Source organism: Puma concolor, chromosome C2, assembly GCF_028749965.1.
Source record: "Puma concolor isolate L17-30 chromosome C2, mPumCon1.1.hap2, whole genome shotgun sequence".
NCBI lineage: Eukaryota > Metazoa > Chordata > Mammalia > Carnivora > Felidae > Puma > Puma concolor.
In genome coordinates, this window is record NC_141675.1 from 119,804,428 (window position 1) to 119,829,104 (window position 24,677).

A 24,677-nucleotide genomic window follows, 5' to 3' on the forward strand; every position below is an offset into this window, starting at 1 on the left:
TGCCATCCTGGACAGTCTCTCAGATGTCACACTCATGGCAATTAGATGTTCTATTTTAAGAAACATGATTATTAGCTTCTAAATGAACCCGAATAATCAGGAAGTAAAAATGAGGTAATGGACTCAAATGATGTGGCATACAATATCCATCTTTTCTTCTTCCTCACCAACCCCCATTCAAAGCTCCAACACAGCCCCTAGATGCTAATTTCATTCTTTGGCCATGTGTCTAAAAAGAACTGGCAGAATACCCTTCAATTGGAGGAATTAATTTTTGAAAATGTATGTATGGACCCTGAACTGGCAATAAGCTGCAGTAACGCTTAGACCACATTCACTTCGCCGTCAGGGACCTAACACTGTCCAGAATCTCATCTAGTGCTGATGTTATAGAACTCTGTCACCAGGAATCCCATTGTTGTTTTCTGCAGATACTTTAAAACACCAAGGATAGTGCCTAATAATGAGTTGGGATGCAAATTGTTTCTATGAATAAATTTAATAATGTGGGAAATCTTTTTTTTTAATGTTTATTTTGAAAGAGAGAGAGAGTGGGGGAGGGGCAAAGAGAGAGGGAGAAAGAGAATCCCAAACAGGCTCCACGTTGTCAGTGCAGATCCCAACATGGGGCTCGATACCATGAACCATGAGATCATGACCTGACCCGAAATCAGGAGTCAGATGCTTACCCAACTGAGCCACCCAGGATCCCCAATAATGCAGGAAATCTTACTGATATTGTTAACCCTTGAACAATACAGGTTTGAACTGTGCAGTTCCACTTAATGTGGATTTTTTTTTTTTTTTTGATAAATCCAACATGGTACTGTAAATGCATTTTCTCTTTCTTGCGCTTTTTAAAATTACATTTCCTTTTCTCTAGCTTACTTTATTGTATGAATACAGTATAAAATACATACAACACACAATATGTGTATTAATTGACTGTTTATGTTATCAATAAGACTTCTAGTCAACAGTAGGCTATTAATAGTTAAGTTTTGGGGCGCCTGGGTGGCGCAGTCGGTTAAGCGTCCGACTTCAGCCAGGTCACGATCTCACGGTCCGTGAGTTCGAGCCCCGCGTCAGGCTCTGGGCTGATGGCTCGGAGCCTGGAGCCTGTTTCCGATTCTGTGTCTCCCTCTCTCTCTGCCCCTCCCCCGTTCATGCTCTGTCTCTGTCTGTCCCATAAATAAATAAAAACGTTGAAAAAAAAATTAAAAAAAAAAATTAAAAAAAATTAAAAAAAAAATAGTTAAGTTTTGGGGGGAGCTAAAAATTATACATAGTTTTTGACTGTGTAGGGGTCAGTGCCCCTAACCCTTGTGTTGTTCAAGGGTCAACCATATATTCAGATAGAGTCTTTACCTAGGATAAACACATAGCCTGTCTTATTTATTTTTCACTTGAAAGGAAAAACAAAATTTGACTATTTTTCTGACTTTGTTTTTAAAGATGAGAGTTTATGTTTTTCAGATTTTGGAAGGGTATTGCCATATATCTGAAGCTCTAAATCTAAAAATAATGAGGCATGAATATTTTTACTGTTCAGTGTAACAGCACATTGTGATATTTAATAATCTTAATAGTAATCTTGATAAATCAAGATTTATCAATACATGGTTAAATGTATTCTGAATACTTTTTTAAAGAAGGTAGAACATATGGAATGCATTTTTAAAAGATGACCCTTCCAGATCCTTAAAAAATAAGTTTCAATGGTCTTAAAGATATTTTAGTAATTTCACACAGTATTCAAAAAGACATTATTCTCTTAGAAATTTGTAGCACAGTAGTGATAATTAGTTTAAATCTCTAATTTTTTAGGTCCAGGAATTTAAAGTGACTTTCTGAAGCTTACACTGATAAAGACTGATAGCATCTCAATTTATATCTAGATTTATAGATTCTGAAGTCCAATTTATTTTCAGCACTTCATATAGTATAGGCAAATCGTTTTTTTTTTCTTAAAGACAGTCAGTAACTTAAAGTCTCAAATAATAAATGACTGAAGAAAAGTAATAAAAAATTTCAATTTTATCATTAAAGATTTTACATGAAACAAGAAAAAGAAGAGAACCTTCATTTATCTGAGCCTCTATTATATGGCAGTAACTGTGCCAGACAAATTTATGTAATTTGTCAATTTTGGTCATATCATCCATATTTTCAGAGATAAAATGAATCCAAAACCCTGAAGTGTCCTAATTTTCTCAAGGTCACTCCATTCCTAAGTGGCACATGTGGAATTTGGAACCATGTGTTTCAGAGAGACTGAGTGCCAAGCCCATATTCATGAATGGACACAATTAATGGTGACTTGCATTACGAAGAGTTTATGAGGCGATATAAACAATCCTACACACAGTAGTTTAATTTTACAAATTTGTATCCTATTTTCTGTATCATATTTACCTCTCATTCTAGGTAAAGCTATCCACTTAGTACTTATAAATCATGAGTCAGCTCTCTTTCTGGGAAATTCCCATAGGGAATTGAGAGTAGCCATTCTGAAGAGATCTCCACATCATCTGTGGGCTATAACAATTATTGGTTGAGCTTCCTCAAATACTTGTAGGAGTGAGGAAAGTTAATGGTGGCTTCTGTATGAAAGATCCATCTGGTACATGTGAATCTTCAGACTAAAGTATTGTTTACACTTGTATCAATTCCCCAAGTGGAAACAAAAAGATTAAGCTATTGAGAGTACACCAAAATAAAAGGCTTTTGGACAGTGAAGGAAACCATCAACAAAATAAAAAGACAGCCTACCAGATGGGAGAAGATACTTGCAAATGACATATCCAATAAGGGGTTAATATCCAAAATATATAAAGGACTTATACAACTCTAACACAAAACCCACAAATAATCCAATTAAAAATGGGCATAAGACATGAATAGACATTTTTCCAAAGAAAACATACAGATGGCCAACAGACATATGAAAAGATGTTCAACATCACTAATCATCAGGGAAATGCAAATCAAAACTGTATTGAGATATCACCTCACACTTGTCAAAATGGCTAGAGTCAAACAAACAAACAAACAAACAAAAATAACAGGTATGGCAATGATGTGGAGAAACAACAACTGTCATGCACTGTTGGTGGGAATGCAAGGTAGTATAGTCACTATGGAAAACAGTATGGACATTCCTCAAAAAATTAAAGGTAGAATTCCATATGATCCAATAATGACACTACTGGGTATTTATCCAAAGAAAATAAAAAGACTAATTTGAAAAGATGCATGCACCCCTATGTTTATTGTAGCATTATTTACAATAGCCAAATTATGGAAGCAACCCAAATGTCCATTGATAGATGAATGGATAAAGCAGTAGTACATATATAAAATGGAATATCACTCAGCCATAAAAAAAGAAAGAAATCTTGCCATTTGAGACAACATAAATGGACCTAGAGGGTATAATGCTAAGTGAAATAAGTCAGTCTGAGAAAGACAAATACCATATGATTTCACACATATGTGGAATTTAAGAACAAAACCAATGAACAAAGAAAAAAGAGACAACCAAAAACAGGCTCTTAACTATAGAGAACAAACTAGAGGTTGCCAGAAGGGAGGTAGGTGGGGGATGGGTGAGATAGGTAAAGGGGATTAAGAGTACATTTACCATGATGAACACTGAGTAATATATAGAATTGTTGGATCATTATATTGTACACATGAAACTAATATAACACTATGTTAGTTATACCTGAATTTTAAAAATAAATAAAAATTTAAAAATTAACTTAAAAGAAATAATAATAATAATTAAGGAAAAGAATCCCCCAAGTGGGACCTATATTGGTCAGGAGACAAAAGTTTACAGTGTCTCTAACAGCATCTCTCAGACAGCTGGTGTAGTTCCCTGTTCAGTCTGAATAGTTGAATCTAATTCTTGTTTTTAGAAAGATTGCCTGAAGGCAGTTTGGCTGATCTGTCTGGTTCTCACATGCCACCAGCTGGGGGATATTTGTCCAGTGGAGCATCAAAGCAACAGCTATGAGAATAAGGGTGGGAAAGACATCCAGAAGTATTGACAAGTGTCTTATTAGATGTGAGAAATGGGGCCTTCCTCTTCTATTTCCAACAGACTTCTTGGCTGGTTAAGACGAATGGTGATCAAATCATTGTCTGGGCCCTCTCATAGGGGATAGAAAATTCAACAGCCAAGTAAATTCGAGGTGCCTGCAACCATCTGGGAGCATTATGGCAGGACTTTTCTTTCATAGAGAAGGCTTCCGGGGCAATTCTGAAATGTAAAAGTCATTAAGATCCCTCCCTCTCTTGCACCTCCTGAGTCTAAGGTATGTATTTCTTCTAAGGTGTCAGTATTGTTGCTCTCTCTCCACTACTACAAAACCTGTATGTCCTATTACAGTACTTATAATGTCACCTTTTCCCAACTATCCTCTGCTGTCATCTAAACCTTTCATCCAGAAGGTGCAAGAGGGATAAGGACATTCTTATGAAATCTTCAGAGACTTAGTGTATCCCCTATTTTGACGAGGTAGACTACTGTAGGGAGTTTGTTGTAAAGTATATCAAAGAGTCTTTATTCTTACATTCTAATGCCATGTGTATTCAACCAGAGAACTCAGGTGGCTGGGCCAGAATGACATTTGAATCCCCTAAACCCCTTTTGGTTCAGTTGCCACTCAGAGAACATACTAACTCATCAAGCCTGGGATTACTGTTAAGGAAAAGAAAGGACCACAAGACTCAGGATTGGTCAAGTTGGAATACCAAATTTTCAACATATCCCCCCCACCCCACCTTTTTCATCCTGATCGTTAGGTGCTCTTTGAATGAGCAACCTCCCTTACTTGGGTGTGTGGATTAGGAGGGAGTGAGGGAAGTGGAATAAAAAAAATCTTTTTGAGTTGATTTTTAGGACACCTTTCCAATGCTCAAAAATACTAGATGCCTGAAGATAAGGATGGTAGGCAGTGTGGAAGATCCATCAAATACCTATCAGGACATTGTCAAAATTGTTGAATGACTTTTGTGATAAAAGGAGCACCAATGTCAGACTACAAATGACTCAGAAAGTCAAACACATAATAAAGATTAATTTCAGGTGCCCCAATAGTATGACTGGAGTCAGCTATCTGGATTGGGACAGCAATTGCATAACCTAAAAATGAGCCCAAGGTTTTGAGGGACCATTACCCTCAATGGTAATGGCCTCGATAAGAGTATCAGGAGCTAGAGGCACCAGGGTGGCTCAGTCAGTTGAGCATATGACTCTTGATTTTGGCTCAGGTCATGATCTTATGATTCATGAGATTGAGCCCCACATTGGGCTCTGCTCTGACAGCGTGGAGCCTGTCTGGAATTCTCTTTCTCCTCTCTCTGTGCCTCCCCCTCTCACACTCTTTCTGTCTGTCTGTCTCTCTCAAAATGGATAAACATTGTTTACCTTTTGTGGGTTTTGTTTTTTTGTTTTTTTTTTTTAAGGAGTGTCAGGGGCTAATATAATCAATCTATAAGCACTGAGTGGGGGCCAAGTCCCTTAATTTGGTTCCTGCCCCCTTGAGACAACAGGCCAACTTTTGGTAAGAGTCTGGCATCTAGTGGGAGCCTCTGCATCAGGAATACAGAGTTCTTTACCCTGTGCCCAGCCTATGATGTTGGATAGATTGCCATTTCCTATAATGGTGATGAATCTGTACAGTGAATGTGGCAATCTGTGCAATGGCAGGCTCAATAAGCAGTGTGATTCTAGCTGGCCTCATCAGAGAATAAACGTTTATCATGGCCATCTGGACAAGTGGCTCAGATAGTTTGGTTAGTAGCCTCATTTTCACACTCCACGGCCCCAAAGAAAGGTGTCTTTAATCTAATAGTCCATAGCTTTCCATGTGGCTGACCAAACCTCTAGGCCCTTTGCAACAACTCGAGAGTCAGGGAAAACATAACAAAGTTCATCAAGAGGAATATTTGTCTAAGTTAGGAGAACAGTTTGAGATCTGCCCACGCAGTAGACTAAACACAGTCCTTTTCAGTTCAGCACAGCTGGTGCTGAGGCCAAACCTGCAGGAGCCCTGTGCACACCATCAGGGTTCAGTTTAGCAGAGCGTCAGTAAGGCGGGCGCTTCTGGGAGAATCTCTGTGACCTGACTGACTGGAGGACTCATTGAGCAGACAGCTCTGCTTCAGGCAGTGGAGTGGGGAATGAAGTGTCCTTCACAGGTACAGCTGCCCCTTTCTCAGGTAAAGCTAAGATGCTGCTGGGGCCAAAATGCACATGCTGTTTCTACTTGAAAAGTGAGCCTTGTGCACATGCTTTGTCTCGTTAGGTCTGGTCTTCATTTGTTTTTCATCTTATCAGACTGTAACTAAACTGCCCTCTTTATATTCCCTGCCCATAAATACAGCCCATCCCAAACCCATAGCAGGCTTGCTTGTAGCTTGCTGCAGTTTGCATGTCCCAAATTGCAATTCCTCTGCTATTCCTGAATAAATTCTTTTCTTTTCTTTTTTCTTTTGTTTTTTCTTTTCTTTTTTCTTTTCTTTTTTTTAGCTTTACTCAATTAACCTCCTTATTTAGGTTGGCAAGTCTCACAAGTCTCCCCACTTCGGATACAAATCCATGTTGCCACCCGTGCTTCTTCTGACTATATGATCAGAGGTTTCTGTGATCCACCCCTCCTTGATTTTGATTAATTTGATCAAGTGGCTCACAGAACTCAGGAAACCTGTTTACTGACTGAATTACCAGTTTATTATAAAAGCTTATAACTCGGGAACAGCTAGATGGAGAGGTGCATAGGATAGGTATGCGGAAGGGGAGTGGAACTTCCATTGCACTCGACAAAAGCACCACTCTCTCACATCTCCATGTGTTCACCAACGCAGAAGCTCTCCAAACCCCATCCTTCTGGGTTTTATGGAGGCTTCATTTCATAGGCATGATTGATTAAATCATTGGTCACTGTTGATTGATTCAACCTTTAGCGTCTCCCTCCCTGGACTCAGGGGGTGGGATGGAAAGATCCAGCCTTCCAAGCACAGGGTTGGTTTCCTTGGTGACCAGCCCCCACCCTTAGAGGCTTCCCAAAGGCACTGCATAAACATAACAAAAGGCACTTTTTGTGGGTCTCATCACTTAGAAAAGTACAAGCTTTTTAGGAGTACTGCAAAGACCAAATATATGTTCCTTATTATAAATCACAATATTACACTGCCCCTGGGCCCTGACCCTAGGCTGCTCCTTGCTTTTCCCAGGGTAACTGCTCTCACTCCTGAACTTACCCATCCCGGGAGGTAACAGTGGGAAAGGCAGGTGATAAGAGTTAGACTCCTAGCTGCACTATTAATTGCTTTGTCAACTTGAGCACTGCCCTGGTCCTCTCTGGGCCCAAATCTCCAAAATTTATTACCCTCCAGGAGGGTAATAAAGGAGGCATACAGTCAGCCTGTTCCAAGCCCCTTTTGCTTGTGCTATTCAGAATCCAAGGCACCAGTAGTATATGGCCTAGGTGAATGAGCCAACACATACCTTGTGACCCAAGATCACCCTACAGTGTTGATTTATTTTAAAAATCATGCTTATAACAGGGATGCCTAGGTGGCTCAGTAGATTAAGCTTCCGACTCTTGATTTCTGCTCAGATCATGATATCATGGTTTGTGAGATTGAGTCCTGCCTTGAGCTCTAAATCAGGGGCTCAGTGAGGACAGCACAGAGCCTGCTTGGGATGCTTTTTCTCCCTCTCTCTCTGCCCCTTTACTGCTTGCGCTGTTGCTCTCTCTCAGAATAAATAAATAAACATTTTTAAAACAATTATTCTTGCAACAAAAATTATAAGCAGCATTTATAATAGAATTTTTAAAGTTTATTTATTTTGAAAGAGAGAGAGAGAGGGAGAGAGAGAGCATGAGTGGGGTTGGGAGTTGAGGGGCAAGGCACAAAGAAGAGACATAGAAAATCCCAAGCAGGTTCCATGCTGTCAGCATGGAGCCTAATGCACTGCTCAATCTCAGAACTTCAAGATCATGACCTGAGCTAAGATCAAGAGTCAGACATTTAACCAACTGAGTCACCCAAGGCTCCCCTTACTAAGAATAAGTTTTTAAAAAATGTCTTCTTACATATTCACTAGCAATTTAGCTTCTAAGATTATGAAAATAAAGTATTACTGAGCCCATAATTAATGTTTGACCATGTAAATTAGACATAATTGTTATTGCCATTGATTTCTTTATGAGCAAATCATGAGGGCTTTTTTTTTATGTCTTCTGGGGCTTTGACTTTATGGAAATAATGTATTCATATTATTCTATAATGACTAAAACCTAAAATAGGGTTTTTGGCACAAAATTGCAGTATTATAATAACCTGCCCACATTTGGAATTTTGTCATTTAAATGATTTCAATTCAACACAGTTGAAAACCCTGTATGTGACTCTGATGTTTGATTTAGTTATTTCCAAATCCTATCAAGAGGGGAGAATACCTGCTTTGCTATCACATATAGAGTTATTCTCCACATCTGCTAGCTTGAAGTCTGGCTTTTGCTGTTGGATATCACAGTTTCCAGGGGGGAAAACAAATCTTTGAAGAGGAAAGTATTTTTTCTAGGAAGACCTCCAAAGATGATGGCAAGGATTATCTCCTGACATCATACTCCTAACTATGATCTTTCTGTCACAGTCATAGAGCTGTGGCACAGTTGTCATATATATGTGACATATATATCACATGCCATAAGTCATATATGTATGTCACATAGGAATATATGTACATTAATGGGTGTATGACATTTATGTGTATATATGCCATATATATATGACAACTATGACAGCTCCATGAGTTACTCACACACAGACACACATAGGCACACACATACACACAGCTTTCCAGATAAAATTAATACACAATGAACTGCACGTTTTCGAAGGGTACAGAGTGGTCAGTTTTGACATATGTATATATCTGTGAAATTCACAATCAAGATAATGAACTCATCCCTAACCCCTAAAAATTTCCTCCTGTTCCTTGGTAATTTTTCCCCGATCCTCCTCTCCACTCCTTTCCCTGGCTTATTGTGAATTTGCTTTCTATCACTATATTCACTTCCATTTCTCAGAAATTAATAGAATGTTTTGTCTGGCGTCTTTCACTCAACATAATTATTTCAAGGTGTATCATGTTGCATTGCGTATGAATAGTTTATTCACTTTAATGCTGAGTAGCATTCTATTATATGAAATTACTACAATTTGTTATTCTTTGCTTATTCAAATTATCTTCTAGGATAATACCTAAATGACTTAATCATAAGGTTAGGTATGTTTTTGAACTTTTTAAAGAAACTGCCATATTGTTTTTCAAAGTGGGTATATCGTTTTCTTCTAAGAGCGGTGTATGAAAGTTCCTGTTGTTCCATATCCGCATGACAATTGATAGAGCCGGACTTTTTAGTAGCTGTGCAGTAGGGTCTCACTATGGTTTCACTTTGCATTTATTTATTTGATATAGCTCTGATCAGTTTATCTATTTCTTCTTCAGTTAGCTTTGGGAATTTTTTTTCTTTTAAGGAATTGTTCCATTTCATCTGAAGTGTCAAATTTATTGACATAAAGATGTTCATAATATTTCTTTTATCACTTTAATCCCTGTAGATTCTGAAGTAATAAGGAGTCTTCCATTTCTGGTATTGCTAATTTGTGTCCTTTTATTCCTGACAAATCTGTTGAATGAATAGTTTATGCATTACATTTATCTTCTCAAAGAACCAGTTTTGGGTTCAAAACTGGTTCAAATCATGGCTTTCTATATTGTTTTGCTGTTTACTATTTCACTGATTTCTGCTTTAATATTCATTATTTCTATTCTTCTTATTTTGGATATTTGCTCTTTATTTTCTACTTTTCTAAAGTGGTTGCTGTGGTCACTGATATGTGATCTTCCTTCTTCTCTAATATATCATTTAGTGCTACAAATTCCCCCTCCCCAAGTACTGCTTTAGTAGCATTTCACATATTTTGATATATTGTGCTTTCATTCTCATTCAGTTCAACATACTTTCTATTTTAGCTTTGATATCTCCTCTACCCAAGGGTTATTTCTAAGTATATTATTTAGTTTTCAAATATTTGGGGATTTTCCAGACATATTTGTGCTATTGATTTTAATGTAATTCCATTGTTATTAGATAACATTTGCATAATTTGAATCTCTTTACATTTTTTAGACAAATTTATGGCCTAGAATATGGTCTATCTTGGTAAATGTTCCATACACACTTGAAAAAAAAAAGATGTATTCTGCCATTGTTGGGTGGAATATTCTATAGACATCACTAAGTTAGGTTCATTATTAATATTGTTCAAGTCTTCTGTAACTTATTGATTTTCTGTCTACTTATTTCAATTGAGAAAGGAGTATTGACATCTCTGACTATAGTTATGGATTAATCTATTTTTCCTTGAAGCTTTAACAGTTTTTGCTTCATGTATTTTGAAGCATTATTATTAGGCATGTAAATGTATGCAAATATTATATACTACTGATAAATCGATCTCTTAGGATTCTGAAATGACTCCCTTGACTCTGGTAATATTCTTTGCTCTGAATCAGCCTTGATATTTATATTACTCTAAATACAAAATAAAGTTCTTCTTCCAAAATTATCTTGTTATAAGCCCATAATATTGCCTAGAATGACTGTGATACAATTTATAATAATTATTCTTTAATCGTTAGGCTTTCAAGATTTTTTTTTTCACCACAGAACTAGTTCTGCAAATATGCTTGTAGATATATTCTTAAGCATGTATTTTTATTTCTGAGTTGTTTGATTAAAAGATAATACATATTCTCTAAAAAAAAGTGTATCACTTTGGAGTCCCACCAGTGAGGTATGAGAAAGCAATTTTCATCCCACACATTTGTCAGCATTAAATGCAATTGTACTTCCATTTTTCTAAATTGATAACTGAAATATGATATACATATGTTGCTTTAATTTGCATTTCCCTGAATAATACCAATGTGGAGCATCTTGCCCTATTTTTATTATTAGTTGTTTGGGTTTCTATTTCTTGAGTGGCCTATTCTCTTTATAGATAAATCATAATATCAGTTTGATTTTTTTTCTTTTTAAGGTTGGTTTCTAAGCTAGTGTTCCTTTAAAAAAAAAGATAGTGTTCCTTAATGTCTAAGTATTTTGCTAATATTTTGCTATTTTTTTTTCCTTAATAAGTGAAACAAAATGTAGTCCATCCACATACAATGGAATACTATTGTTTGGATAAATAAATACTGAGAAGTAGGATTGCCACATCATGTGGCAAATCTATTTCTAATTTTTTAATATAATTTATTGTCAAGTTAGCTAATATACAGTGTATACAGTGTGCTCTTGGCTTCAGGAATAGATTACCATGATTCATAGCTTACATACAACACCCAGTGCTCATTCCAACAAGTGCCCTCCTCAATGCCCATCATCCATTTTCCCCACTCCACCACCCTTCCACCCCCATCCACCCTCAGTTTGTTCTCTGTATTTAAAATTCTCTTATGGTTTGCCTCCCTCTCTGTTTGGAACTATTTCTTTTCTTTCCCTTCCCCCATAGTCTTATGTTAAGAAGTGAAACATGAATGAAACATATGAGTGAAAACATGTGTTATCTGTCTTTCTCTGATTGACTTATTTCTCTTAGCATAATACACTCCAGTTCCACCCACTGGTTTTAATTTTTTGAGGAAACACCATACTGTTTTCCATAATGGCTGCACCAGTTTACATTCCCACCAATAGAACACACAGGATTCCAATTTATCCACATCCTTGCCAACACTTGTTATCTTTTAGTTTTCAGATAATAGCCATTATTGAGAAACCTAGTTCTAAGAAATATAGATGAAAAGTTTGTTGGAAATTCTCCATATATGCCTTTTTAGGTCTTTTCTTTTGAGCTTATCAGATTTCCCAGAGAAGAATTTCCCAATATTCTATGTAGAGACTGTTTAAATATCAGACCTTTCAGAGTCAAGTTGTAGAAAGGATATAGGGTCAAATGTCATATGTTCGCTAGTTCTATTTTTGGTATAGAATGCAGATCCTCAACTGTATCTAGCATAATTTACCACAGAAACTCTTCATTATATCTTCTCTAATGAATATATTTCCAGAAAAAATAGTGGGGGTGAAGGAATGGGGGGGTCCCATCTAAGAGTATGAAATGGCAATCTGAATGCTACTCAAACAACTTTCACTTAATCCTCCTGATATTTTGCTTCTCTGCCTCCCCAGTTATAGAGGTATCTGGTGCTATTGATACATGAAATTTTTGAGCATTCTGTGGTGTAAACTTTTTCACTTGCTGAATTAAGGTTTGGTTTTCTTAGATATTCTGTATCAACCATCTGTTTTCACCTTTGTCTTCTGTTGTATCCTTTGCTGTCCCTCTATGTTTATCAGGTTATGTCTTTAAAATCTCTTTACTGTAAATTTATTGGATTTTCAGGAGAAAGTGCCATTATATTGCCATTTAGTGCAAAATTCAAAGTTCAATTTAAATGCCAGAGTGTTATCCAAGGAAATCTAGAGGACATTAGTTCCCTCCAATTTGCTCTGAAAAATGTCTCCTGCATGTTTCACAGTGTTGACTTTATCTCTGTTTATGCATATCAAGAGTGCTGTCTTTTCCCTTTATCTAAGCACTCAGTGACCCTTGTACTGCCTCTGCATTCTGCCCATGTTGGGGAGTTGAGCAGAACTGTGTTCTACCAGCATGCAGGAGGAGTCTCCTGACTTAGCTTTGAAGAGCAAAAGAATTTCTCTTTGAACTAACACATGGCTGACATCACTCTTTCTGTGTAAGTCCTGGCCACAGTAGCTTAGGGTATTGTTAATCAATCATTTCCTGTTCCATGTAACATGAATGCACAAGCTTAGGACACATAAGTCTAAATGCCAATGCCTTCAGACATTGGTTTGAGGGGAAATTGTGGGTTGAAAGTCATAGCAATTTCTAGCAACTTATGGAATACAAGTGACAATGGAGTCTTTTTATAAGAACATCTGTCTGACAAGTGTGTGTGTGTGTGTGTGTGTGTGTGTGTGTGTGTGTGTGCAGGTGTGTACATTTCTGCCTAAGTGAGAAGGTTTCCCTTTCTACTTGTATGAGCTTTTGGATATCAATACAAATTTGTTAATTAAAAACATTCTGCTATAGTAGTTTCATGAAATACCATGTCTCATACACACATACATAACATATATCATATATAATATCACGTATATTTATATATAATCTGCCTATTCAACTGGACATACATAGGGAAAATTGTGGGTGATCATTAAGATGTATCACAATAGTTAACTGAGATATTGTAGTTTCTATCATTTAGATTTGTTTTCTGACTCATCCCCAACTGAGTCCTCTAAAGCACAGAAGAGTTATAACTAACCCTCTCAAAACTTTTGATGCATAACCATCAAAGTTTTGAGATCTTAGCAGAGTGGAAAACAGAGGTCAGAGAGGAGTTCTTCCGTGATTGAGCACAAGGTCTTCCTGGTGTCTCTGGAAGTGCCTTTGCAGAATTGGGGCACAGCTTGGGAGAGTAATGGCAGCACCTAGCAGGAACTGTATAATAATTGTGATGTCTCTGGTCACTGACAGAATAATTGAGTTGGGGGAGGGAGTGGGGATGAGACATTTTCAAATTGCTGAAATTCTCATATTACCGGGTAAGGGTAAGAACCAGTGAAATTTGAATTACAGTTAGAAGTGTAATGTCATCTATATGAGTAGGTTGAGGAAGTTTTAGTTATGCTAAAGGAAAATAAGTTTATTAGTTGTAAGAACCTTTTTCCTTGGATGACAGTACTTCTATCAATAGGGGAGCTCTTACATGATTAGGTATCATTCTATAGAGTTACAAACAATTTTTTTCCCTATTGAGGGGGAGTTCTTTTTACCTTACTTTTATCACTACATAAGAATGATTATTAGAAGATTCTTCTAGCATTATCCTTTTTAACCTGCATCAACTGCCATGGGATCTTTGATATACTTCTCTCTTGAATGCAACTCGGAAACATTATCACATTTGCCATGTACATAGTAGCCAAGGTGCTTATACTAGATCCATATTTGTTTTGAATATTTTTGTAATAGTAGATCTTTTAATTTTTATAAAATGGAATGTAGCTTAAAAACAAGCAATTTGTAGTGATTTATCTACCTGGATTCTTCTATTATGAGAAATTATGAACGCCACATGTGATTAATTTGTTTGGGAAATTTTGTAGGCTGTCTAATGGCATACATTATTAGACAATTCAAATAAGAGGAATTTACAGCATATGTGGTAAGGTTTGATTTTTAATAACGAGACACATTATTTGCTGTTCAGCTCAGTTCTTCAGCCTAATAAACACATCCTTTCCCCAGCAGTTTCCAAACTAACTGCCCATGAGCACCAGGACGGAAGTGATTAGCAATTGTTTTCTTTCTTTGTTTTAAAATTAAAGAAAAATGTTTATTCATTTTTGAAAGAGAGAGAGAGAGTGAGAGAGAGAGAGAGGAGAGAGAGAGCTGGGGAGGGGCAGAGAGAGAGAGGGAGACAGAGAATAGGAAGCAGGCTCCTCAATATCAGCCCAAAGCCCTACACGGGGCTCAAACCTAGGAACCTTGAGATCATGACTGGAGTCGAAGTCAGTCACTCAACTTATAGCTACCCAGGGACTACATCTTTCTTTTTATTTTTTAAAGATTGTTTCTTTATTTTGAGAGGGAGAGAGTGAGAGTGAGAGCGAGAGCGAGAGAGAGAGAGAGACAGAGAGAGAGGGAGAGAGAGGGGAAGGGGCAGAGAAAGAGGGAGAGAGAGAATCCCAAGCAGGCTCTGCACTGTCAACCAAAATCAAGAGTCGGATGCTTAACCAACTGAGCCACCCAGGAGCCCCAGCAATTGTTTTCTTTCCATATGGGATTATGAATGTTTTCTTTATTTCTTGATTCAAATGTTGACAGTTTATTTACTCTTGATGCTTTGCCCCAACTCCTCCAAATAAGTGTTTACATTACTTTGGGGATGAGAAAAAGATTATCTAAAAAAGAAACAAAATGAAAAATTCCACTGACAGTTAAATTCGTAACACATAATTTCTTTGGTTGGTTGGGATTCTGGAAGTTGTATTTTCTTTCAGGAATACTTTATCAACAAGGAAGAAAATACTATTTTAAAAGGTATTGATTCATTACTCAAACTTGAGAGAGAAAACACAAGAGGAAATAGGAAATATGTTATTCAATCATTATATTCTGTATCAATTCTCTATCACTATATAATTGTATTTAATTTTACTTGGTAAACAAATTCATACTCTGGCTGTTTCATTTAGATGACTCACCATGCTATACTGTTATATTATTAGTATCAACATCTGTGTCCATTGTAATCCCACCAGACAAATTAAGCATCCAGATATTTTTTTTTTTCTTTTTAGGTCCTAGAATAAACAAATAGTGAGGATTACAAATTGTCATATTGTGAAGAATATCTCATAAATGCAAAATAATAGCATTTAATACTTTAGTTTTTAAATGCTTTTAGTTTTTTGAAGGATGAATTTGGAGGAATTGATGTTCTTTAAAGAGAATTATATAGGAAAGGCAATTACATATTTTTTATTATAGATAGGTATTTTTTATTATTATAGAGGAAGTAAACATTGAGGAAACCTTCCTGTGTGTGAGTGTAAGTACACAAGGCATGCTAAGTATATTGCAAATCTCATATTTGGTGACTGGTGTTTAACAAATCTTCACTTTAAAAAGTGTGGAATGCATATATAGAATACATTGTTTTCCAGCATAGATAAAATGGATCATAGATAACTTATATGAGTTTTTACTATATTTGTAGAAGAATAAGGTTATAATTGGTATCTATTAAACTATTTATTTTTTTAAAGTTTATTTTGAGACAACAAGAGAGTGGGGGATGGGCAGAGAGATGGAGAGAGGGAATCCCAAGCAGGCTGCACACTGTCAGCATAGAGTCAACATGGGGCTCGATCTCACGAACCGTTAGACCATGACCTGAGCTGAAATCAAGAGTTCGATGCCCAACTGAATAAGTCACCCAGGTGCTCCAGTATCTATTAAACTTTCTAGCAAATGTATGTTAAACTTGGCTTAATGTAGCAGACACGAGAGTACAGAACAGTGCATCTTACATTTTACCCTCCTTTCAGCCTTCTTCCAGCATGTTGTAAGGACCTTGTTGATTTAAAGTTTCTATTCTAGATGAGAACTATGAAACTATCTCTGATTAACTCAAACCCTCTCTTATGAAAGTCAGTCATCCCATCCCCAAACACAATAAGAGGATATAGTTCTTCCCTCAAATATAGATAGAGGAAGTCCCCGATAATTTGGATTACTTTGGTGTTGTAAATCTGAGCTGTTGTAACCATAGCCTTTTAGTATCATATAATTCTTTCCAGAAGCACACATGACACAACAACCAGACTAGAAGTATTTGATTGTAAAATTTCACAGAAGTATAACTACTTGTCCCAGCTATTTAAACCAAATGAATCTTTTTCTGTCAAGTTTTTGGTATGATCCAGTTTTAGTCTCTCTCTCATGAGGTCACTCGTTAGAACACTCTTCCTGTTTCTATCCCTATCTAATACCTGCAGCCTCTAATTCCCAGTCCCCTCATTGTCTGCTCCAGTCATGGCACCAATTTAAATTTCACTTTGCCACTCTCTCTGGATTTCTTTGCTAAGATAATTTATTAGAGGATACGATGTGGCACTTGTTTATATATATATTTTTCAATTAGTCTGATGTGTCTGGCAGAGATATTTCATCTGTGGTGGCAATGTGGATCATTTGGAAAGCTGCTAAAAATCTTAGACATATTTTTGGATGACAAAGCTATATGTCATCTAACCAAACTCCCAGTTCCTATTAGGTGAAGTCCTAGAGACTTGTTTCTGATCTGCAGGTGTTAGGTTGACATTCCTGCATTCATTTAGTCCCATTTCTTCATTTCTCAAAGAACATGATATGGGGGGGTATTTGGTTGTGGTTGTATTGGCAATTTTTTAGTGGAAATATTAGAAGTGCTGCACAACTTTTCCTTGAAAAGAACTGGGTGATATACAGAGATAAGTGATGTCTGTGACAATTTCTTCTCTCTATAAATGTAATGAAATGAGTTTAGTTCCACTCCTCAATTGTGGGTTCTCAGCTAATTGAGATGACTATAATTTGTAGAGAAATGAATTATTTTTGAATAAAGAGACATTTGAAGAAGTTCTATTTTAAGTATTTATCTACAGTTCACTAAATGTAAAGTAAAAGCTTTTAATATCACTGACCTTCAAAACTGGAAGGTTAACTGAGTAATGTAATACTGTCTGTAATACTATCTGAGCCCGACTTTATAGATACATGATATCTGTCTTCAACAAACTCAACAAGTAGTCAACTAGTTTTGTCCTGAGTACCTTCAGCAGAGGGAGACTTGTGAAATACATGCTTTGTATAGAATATTATTTATCACATAGGTACAATTACTTTTAAGTGTAAGCTGTCGGGCGCTATTGTCATGGTAAAGCCATGGTTTTCAAACCATAGCTTGCCGCAGATCACCTACACGCAACTTAGCCAAAAGGCTAAAAAGCAATTGGAAATCGCTAAAAGATTTCCTAAAACATACAGAACTCCGGTGTTTTTGATTTTTTAGTCCTCAGGTGTGGCTGAAAATTTGAATTTCTAACAAGTGCCCAAGTGATGCTGATCCTGCTGGCTCTGGACTACACTTTGAGAACCCCTACTCTGAAAGTAACTTCCATGTCTATACTCTTCTAGTATCTCTTATCTGACTCCCATGTCAGGCTTTTCTATGATAGATCTGTTGGGCTTTAAGTAATTTACCCAGTTTCTTCTACTCCACCTCATCTCCCTGCTTCCCCCCTCCTTATTCTTCATCTCCTCCTCCTCCTCCTTCTTTTTTGTTTGTTTTTTGTTTTTGCTTTAATCACACTCTATTGGACTATCCCAATCTTCAACTTTTGAGAATGGTTTATTAGGATGAAGAAATAACATTTATTCATTTAACAAGTATAGCATGTACTAAACATTGTTTTGCGAACGGTGGTGGGAAAGGTAGACAAGGTATCTACCCTCCTAAATTATATAAATTAGTGATGTTGGAGAGATAGGAAACAAGTGAATTAACCAGATAATTTCAAATATAGAGTGGGATAAAATAGGGCAATGGTCAGGGAGATGGGGTGGTGAGTATGGAATATGCCACTTTAGCGTGTGATATTTTAAACTAGTACCTGAATTATAGGAACATAATGTCTTTTTTGGAGTAGAAAAAATAATGCAAATGAATCACAATTGGCCTCTCCTATTGCAAACATCTCTATTTCAAATTCTCTAAATTCCTCAATCTTGTAATGTTTACATTTTTATCTTTATCCTTTCCAGGTGTCCTCCTGTTGTACTTTGTTAAGAATCTGTGAACCTATTTATCTGCCTATCCATCTAGTATTTCTATCCATCCTGCCCTTGAACTTGTTACATTTAGTTACCACGGTATCACCCTTTCCCCCCTTCCTCTAAAGCATTTGGGAAGTGGAAGAATAGAAAGAGAAAATTTTGGAGTCAGGAGGACCAGTGTTTAGAATCCCCCCTCTGACACAGATTAGCAGTAGGAATTCAGGCAAGATAGTTTCTAGATTAAACTTCCCTAAAACATGGACATTATTATATTTCTACTCTGTTAACTATTAATTAGCACTCCATGTCTTATAATAAATGTCCAGTGCACTCAGTTACACCCTTCACTATTTATCTGAACATTTTTCCCATCTTACTTTCTTCTTTCCCATTTTCAAAATCTATGATGGAGCAATCGACTATTCTGTTTTCTAGTCTTCTAATTCTCTTAGTTCATAGTCAATGATTCTTTCCCCCAAGAATGCCTTTTCCCCCAAATTCTTGTAATCCAAATTCTATGAGCAGTTTGTTACAAGCACATTGGCTCCTCTCCAAATTCCACTTCTATTTTTCAGCTGGAAGTGAGTATGCCCCTGTTTTGAATACTGGTAGTATTTATTTTGTAACTCATTTTGGATGATCACTTTGTACTTTACACATATTTGTGTAGTTATTGTAGCTGCCCTACATACGTTCAGGTGTCTAAGAAAGAAACAGTATCTCATCATCATTATAATCATCCAAATACCTAGTATAATGCCTCACATCTTCAAAGCCAGTGGTTCTCAAAGTGCAGGCCTTGGACTAGAAGCATCAGCATCACCTCAGTACTTGTTAGAAATGTACAGCAACAGAAACTCTAAGGGTGGGGGCTAGCAATTTGTTTTTAACAAGCCCTCCAGGTGATTCTGATGCTGGTGAAATTTGGGACCCATTCTTGTATGCATTCAGTAGATACTTGTTGAGTGGGCGAATGAATAAACAAATGTGAATATATTTAGTTTTTTTTTTAAATAAAACATCCTACAGTTATTTTAATTATTTCTGCTGGAAAATGCATTCAGCTGAGATTTGTGGACACTACATTATGAAACACTTTTGAATTTTGACTAGGACTGATATGATATGCCTTTCTTCCTAGCCATGTTCTCCAACATGCTGCTTCTCTCAAACACTTTCTTTTAATTTTTACATTACTTATACACCTGAAAGTGTGAATGCTGAAATATTTTTTAAAATGTTTTCAAGTAAGTCACTGATTTTAATTCACTGGAAAGATAAAGGATTTCCAAAAGGGTCTCTCGAATTGTTTTCAATGACATGGAATGTTGTGTAGTGCTTTGTGAATAGAATGTGCATACGACTCCTATGAGAAGCTTGTTAAAATGAAGATTTGATCCAGTAGGTCTAGAGTGGTGTGTGACATTTACAAGCTCCCAAATGAAGTCATTACTGCTGGTCCAGGGATCATCTTATAAGGAGAAGGGTTAGAGTGTAACGTGATTTCCCATTTAGCAGACCAATTCAAATCACAGTGTAGATGGAAAAGGGCTTGAGGATTTGGGTAGATTATTTATCTCCTATCAGCTTCACTTTATTCATCTATGAATCATAAATAACATATAAAACCTATAGTTGATGCCTGACACACAGTAAGACCTCGATAAAAGGAAACTATTGTTATTTAAATAAAAATTAATGACAAAAATGAAAAGGAGTATCAAAATATTATGCCTCCATCTGGTAGTAGTGTCTACATCCTGGGATGCAATCGGTTAACCCTATTCCTGTTATGCTCGCTCTGGAATGTGAAGGCAATAAAATTGAGTTCTGCTGTCAACAGCTTTATAGCTTCTGCAATTTCAGCTGGAGTGTCTGCCATTGACCTGCAGCAGCTGAAATCACAGGTGCAACTTCCTGAATATTGAATCCTCCTTCTGGCACCACCCTGATTATCAGTTATTCCTAATAATAATAAAGAAAGCTGCAACCCACTGAAAAAAACATTTTGATCTCTTTGTTGTATACTTGAGGACTTTTCCCCCCACACTGGTATCTATATTGTTGCACATGAAGGTTAGCAAGTGAGATTGAAATAACAGATCTATTGTTAAGAAATTTCTCATTAGCATCAGGCATTAGTCAAGAGTTTGGCACACTTATCACATACTAATTAGCATACTATTGAAAAACTGGTTCTTTAAATTATATAGCTTACTAGGACAGACTTTTCAGTTTGTAGAATCAAAAGCAATAAATCCAACAGATTATTTTATTGTTCACTGAAGGAGAGTTACGACTCATAATGATGAATTTCTGAGTGGTTGTCAAGTTAGATCATATCCTAAGGAGCTCTTTGGAACTTCTTTAGGAAATTATAGACATTTAAATACACCAGCTAAATACTCAGTTGAAGCTACAGTGATTCATCGGAAAAATATATGCTTCAGATCCAAAGAAGAATAGATTTATCCCCAAAGGCTAATTGGAAAGACATTGTGTTAAATATTTAAGGAAAGATGCATCATCTAATGCCATCTTATTATCTTATGAAAATGGAGAAAGAATAGAAAAACAAATACAGTCTTCTGGATTTGGGATGGGGATGGGGGATTTAGAAACAGAAGCAGAGGATAAATAGAATGTTAAAGATAATTTTAGGTTTGATACTCATAGTCAAAGTAGTACCGATTATTATGGAATGCTTTGGCTGTGTATTGAATTTTACAGATTTTTATTTTGAGATTTTAAATTTGTTTTTCCATTAAAAGATTATTATTAATTAAGTCCTCATGTTAGGTATAATTAAAGGTGGCTTTGATAATGATAAGTGTTCGGTTGAAATTCAGCAACAATTTCATAAGTAGTCAGTGCCCACCATGTCTAGATTAATAAGAGCTAATTTGCTACATTGGTGGCAAATTGGTTTCCACCTTCAGATGTCAGCAGACAGTGGTTTTCTGATAGTAGGGCAATTGGTGGTATTAAAAAAAATAGGGCACATTTCACCTCTCTGTATAAATTATTGAAAAAGAAAAAGAAAAATCAAAGAAGACGGGTTTTTTCTTCACTTTCACTAGCTTCACTTGACTTCAGCAACATGAGGATTAAAACGAGAGTTCAAAGTTTTTCTTTGGTCATTGTATCTCCATAACTCTGTGTCATCCATACTGAGAATATTTTCATTCTCTAGTTTTCAGGTAGTTCCAACATACTTTTAAATTAATTCTTTGAGTTTCAGAAAGGGGGTGCATTTCGAAAGGCAGTGAGAGTTTAAAAGCTCATTATGGTGTCTCTAAGATAAACTTTATTCTTGTACTTCGATTGATTTCTCCCTTAAAAAAAAAAAGTCTTATCCCAAATCATTTCCTTACTTTTTATACTTTTCCTGACTCTCTTCCCTAATCAATCCTCTGTATCCTCAATTCAACTTTTCTGACATATTCTTCCTGTTTAGCAGAAGTGAAGAGGGAAACATGGCTGGCGAAATTCCCAAGGGAAAGAATATGTGGTCTCAGTGCCAAACAACTTTTAATGTCATCATAGAGTTACTGGCCATGTCTAAGCAAGTGCTTGATGAATTGGCACTTCTGTTAGATCTCTGTCACCAATGAGTAAGCCCATCAGCTATTTAATGGGCCAAGATTTAGTGTAGCTCAGTTAGGTTCTGCACCTCATCTCCCTGAAGCTACGAACCAGGAAGCTCTAAGCCCTCATTTTTGACAGAGAGTATGAAAGCTCCTGTCTGGGAGGCAGAGAGAGTTTCAGAAGCTTATAAAATTTCAAGGGCCTTCTTTAAGAAAAAATAATATAATTTTTCCCCAAAAATATTACAAAAAGCATTTGACCAAAAGAACACATTGTTAGGGTCTCTTCTACGGGGCTGTTGCAAATAAGGAGCCCTGAGTCATTGTAAGCTTTGTTAGCTTCATTGTAAATGATTCTGGAGGAAGTGGGTAGAAAATAAAACTCCTAGGGTGCCTGGGTGCCTCAGTCAATTAACCATCCGACTCTTGATTTCAGCTCAGGTCATGGTCTCACTCTGAGGTCGTCTCTGTGCTGACAGTGTGGAACCTGCTTGGGATTCTCTCCCCCACCTCCTCTCTTCCCCTCTCCTGCTCATGTGTGTGCTCTCTCTCAAAATAAATAAATAAAAAAAAATAAAATTCCTCATTCTATCTCAAAAAGAATACCCAAATATTTTCTGATGGTCTATGGTTGGCCAGCCTGATTCCATAAATACAATTTATCGTTTGGCATTTGCTCGTTCACCCACTTATTTACCCATTAGTTCAATGTTTAGTCAATGAGGAGGCAAATGCCTCTTCTAGGATTAAGTTGAATAATTGTGTAAATTCCTTACAACCAGTTACAGTTGTGCTTTTTGAAATTGCTCAGCAAAAGCCAATACAAGGCAATGTGACTGGTGAATTTTGGTTTACCTTTTACTTACTCTCTAATGACATGTTTACCAGTTAGTTCTCAAATGTGCTCTCAGTGGTATTGAGGCGAGATGGAAAGTTTAAAGTGGTGCAGAGGACTATCTAAATACCAACTACTTCGGTTGTATAGTCTTTGCAGTTGCTATTCTACCATTTCTAATTATAAACGAACACTGTCAGCTAATGGAAGGGAAGCTAGAGAAAAGAGGAACTAATAATAGTCCTTATTTTGAATTATGGAGAAACTTCACACATACTCACTTTTTTTTTCCTCCTAGAATACTAATGTCTCCTCTGGTTCCATTTTTGTGTATTAGATTCAGCACTCAATTTCAGGATCCACTTCCATGGACTATCAGCAGCAAAGCCTGCTTTGCAATAAATGTCCTTCTAATAGAAAGATGACAAGTTAAATTTTGTGAGTGTTTCTGTTTGCTATGGCTGCTGTGACAAAGTACCAAAACCAAGTGGCTTAAGCAGCAGAAATTTGTTGCCTCAGAGTTCTGGAGGCTATATCTGAGATCAAAGTGCCACAAAGTTATTCTAAGGACTATGCCTCTCTACTAGCTTCTGGTGTTTCCTTGGCTTGTGGCAGCATAACTGCACGTGGCTTTTTTTTCCATGAGGAAGATTTTCACACGTCTTTCTCCATATGTGTGTTTTTCTGTGCCCAATTTCCCTTTTTATGTTGGATAGAGGCCTACCCATCTCCACTATGACCTCATCTTAACTAATTATATCTGTCATGGCCCTATTTCCACATCAGGTCACATTCTAAGGTACTGAGGGTTGGGACTTTAACGTATGAATTTGGGGTGGAGGGACAATTCAACCCATAAGAGTGAGATTAGATGAAATGCTTTTTATAAGATTCATTCATTTAATATCTTTCATTTAAGTATATTGACTGCTTTTGTAGACCTATGGAAATGTGATGCATATTAGTGATGTGATTTAGATGTGTATTAGTTTGCTAGGGCTCCCATAACAAAGTACCACAGATTGGGTGGCTTAAACAACAGAAATTTACTGTCTCACTTCTGTAGGCCAGAAGTCCAAGGTCGAGGTCCCAACAGGATTAGTTTCCTCTGAGGCCTCTTCCCTTGGCTTGCAGATAGATGCCCTCTAACTACTTTGTCCTCACATGGTTATCCCTTTGTGTGCACGCATCACTCTTTCACTTATAAAAACACCAGTAATATTGGATTAGGGGTCACCCATGTGACTTCATTTAACCTTAATTATCTCTTTAAAGGCCCTACCTTGAAACAAGATCCCACTCTGAGGCATTGAGGAATAGGACTTCAACATGTGAATTTTGGGGGAACACAATTTAGTCCATAACAGAGGCCTGACATGTTTTTTTTTCCTTATTAAAACCTGCTCCCTACCAGTGAAAATTTGGTTACACTATTGTTTTCACTTACTATTCCTTAAAGTCAAGTGTTTTAATTATACTAAGCATAAAATCCTCCTACTGAGCACCTTCAGTGGACAAAATTTTGTTCATTAAATGACAACTCATTATTATAAGAAATACAAAAATGAGATAGGAGGTAATTGTTGACCGCAGAGAATTGTCCAATCAAGTTAGGAGAAAAAAGGGAAGAGAAAAATGAATGAAACCATTGAGTGAATATATTTTTTTTCCTAATGGTTAGGAATGACATCGTGCTACTGATGGTGGTTGGGGTGGATGTTGGAGTTGAAAGCATGAAGGACTCATGGAAG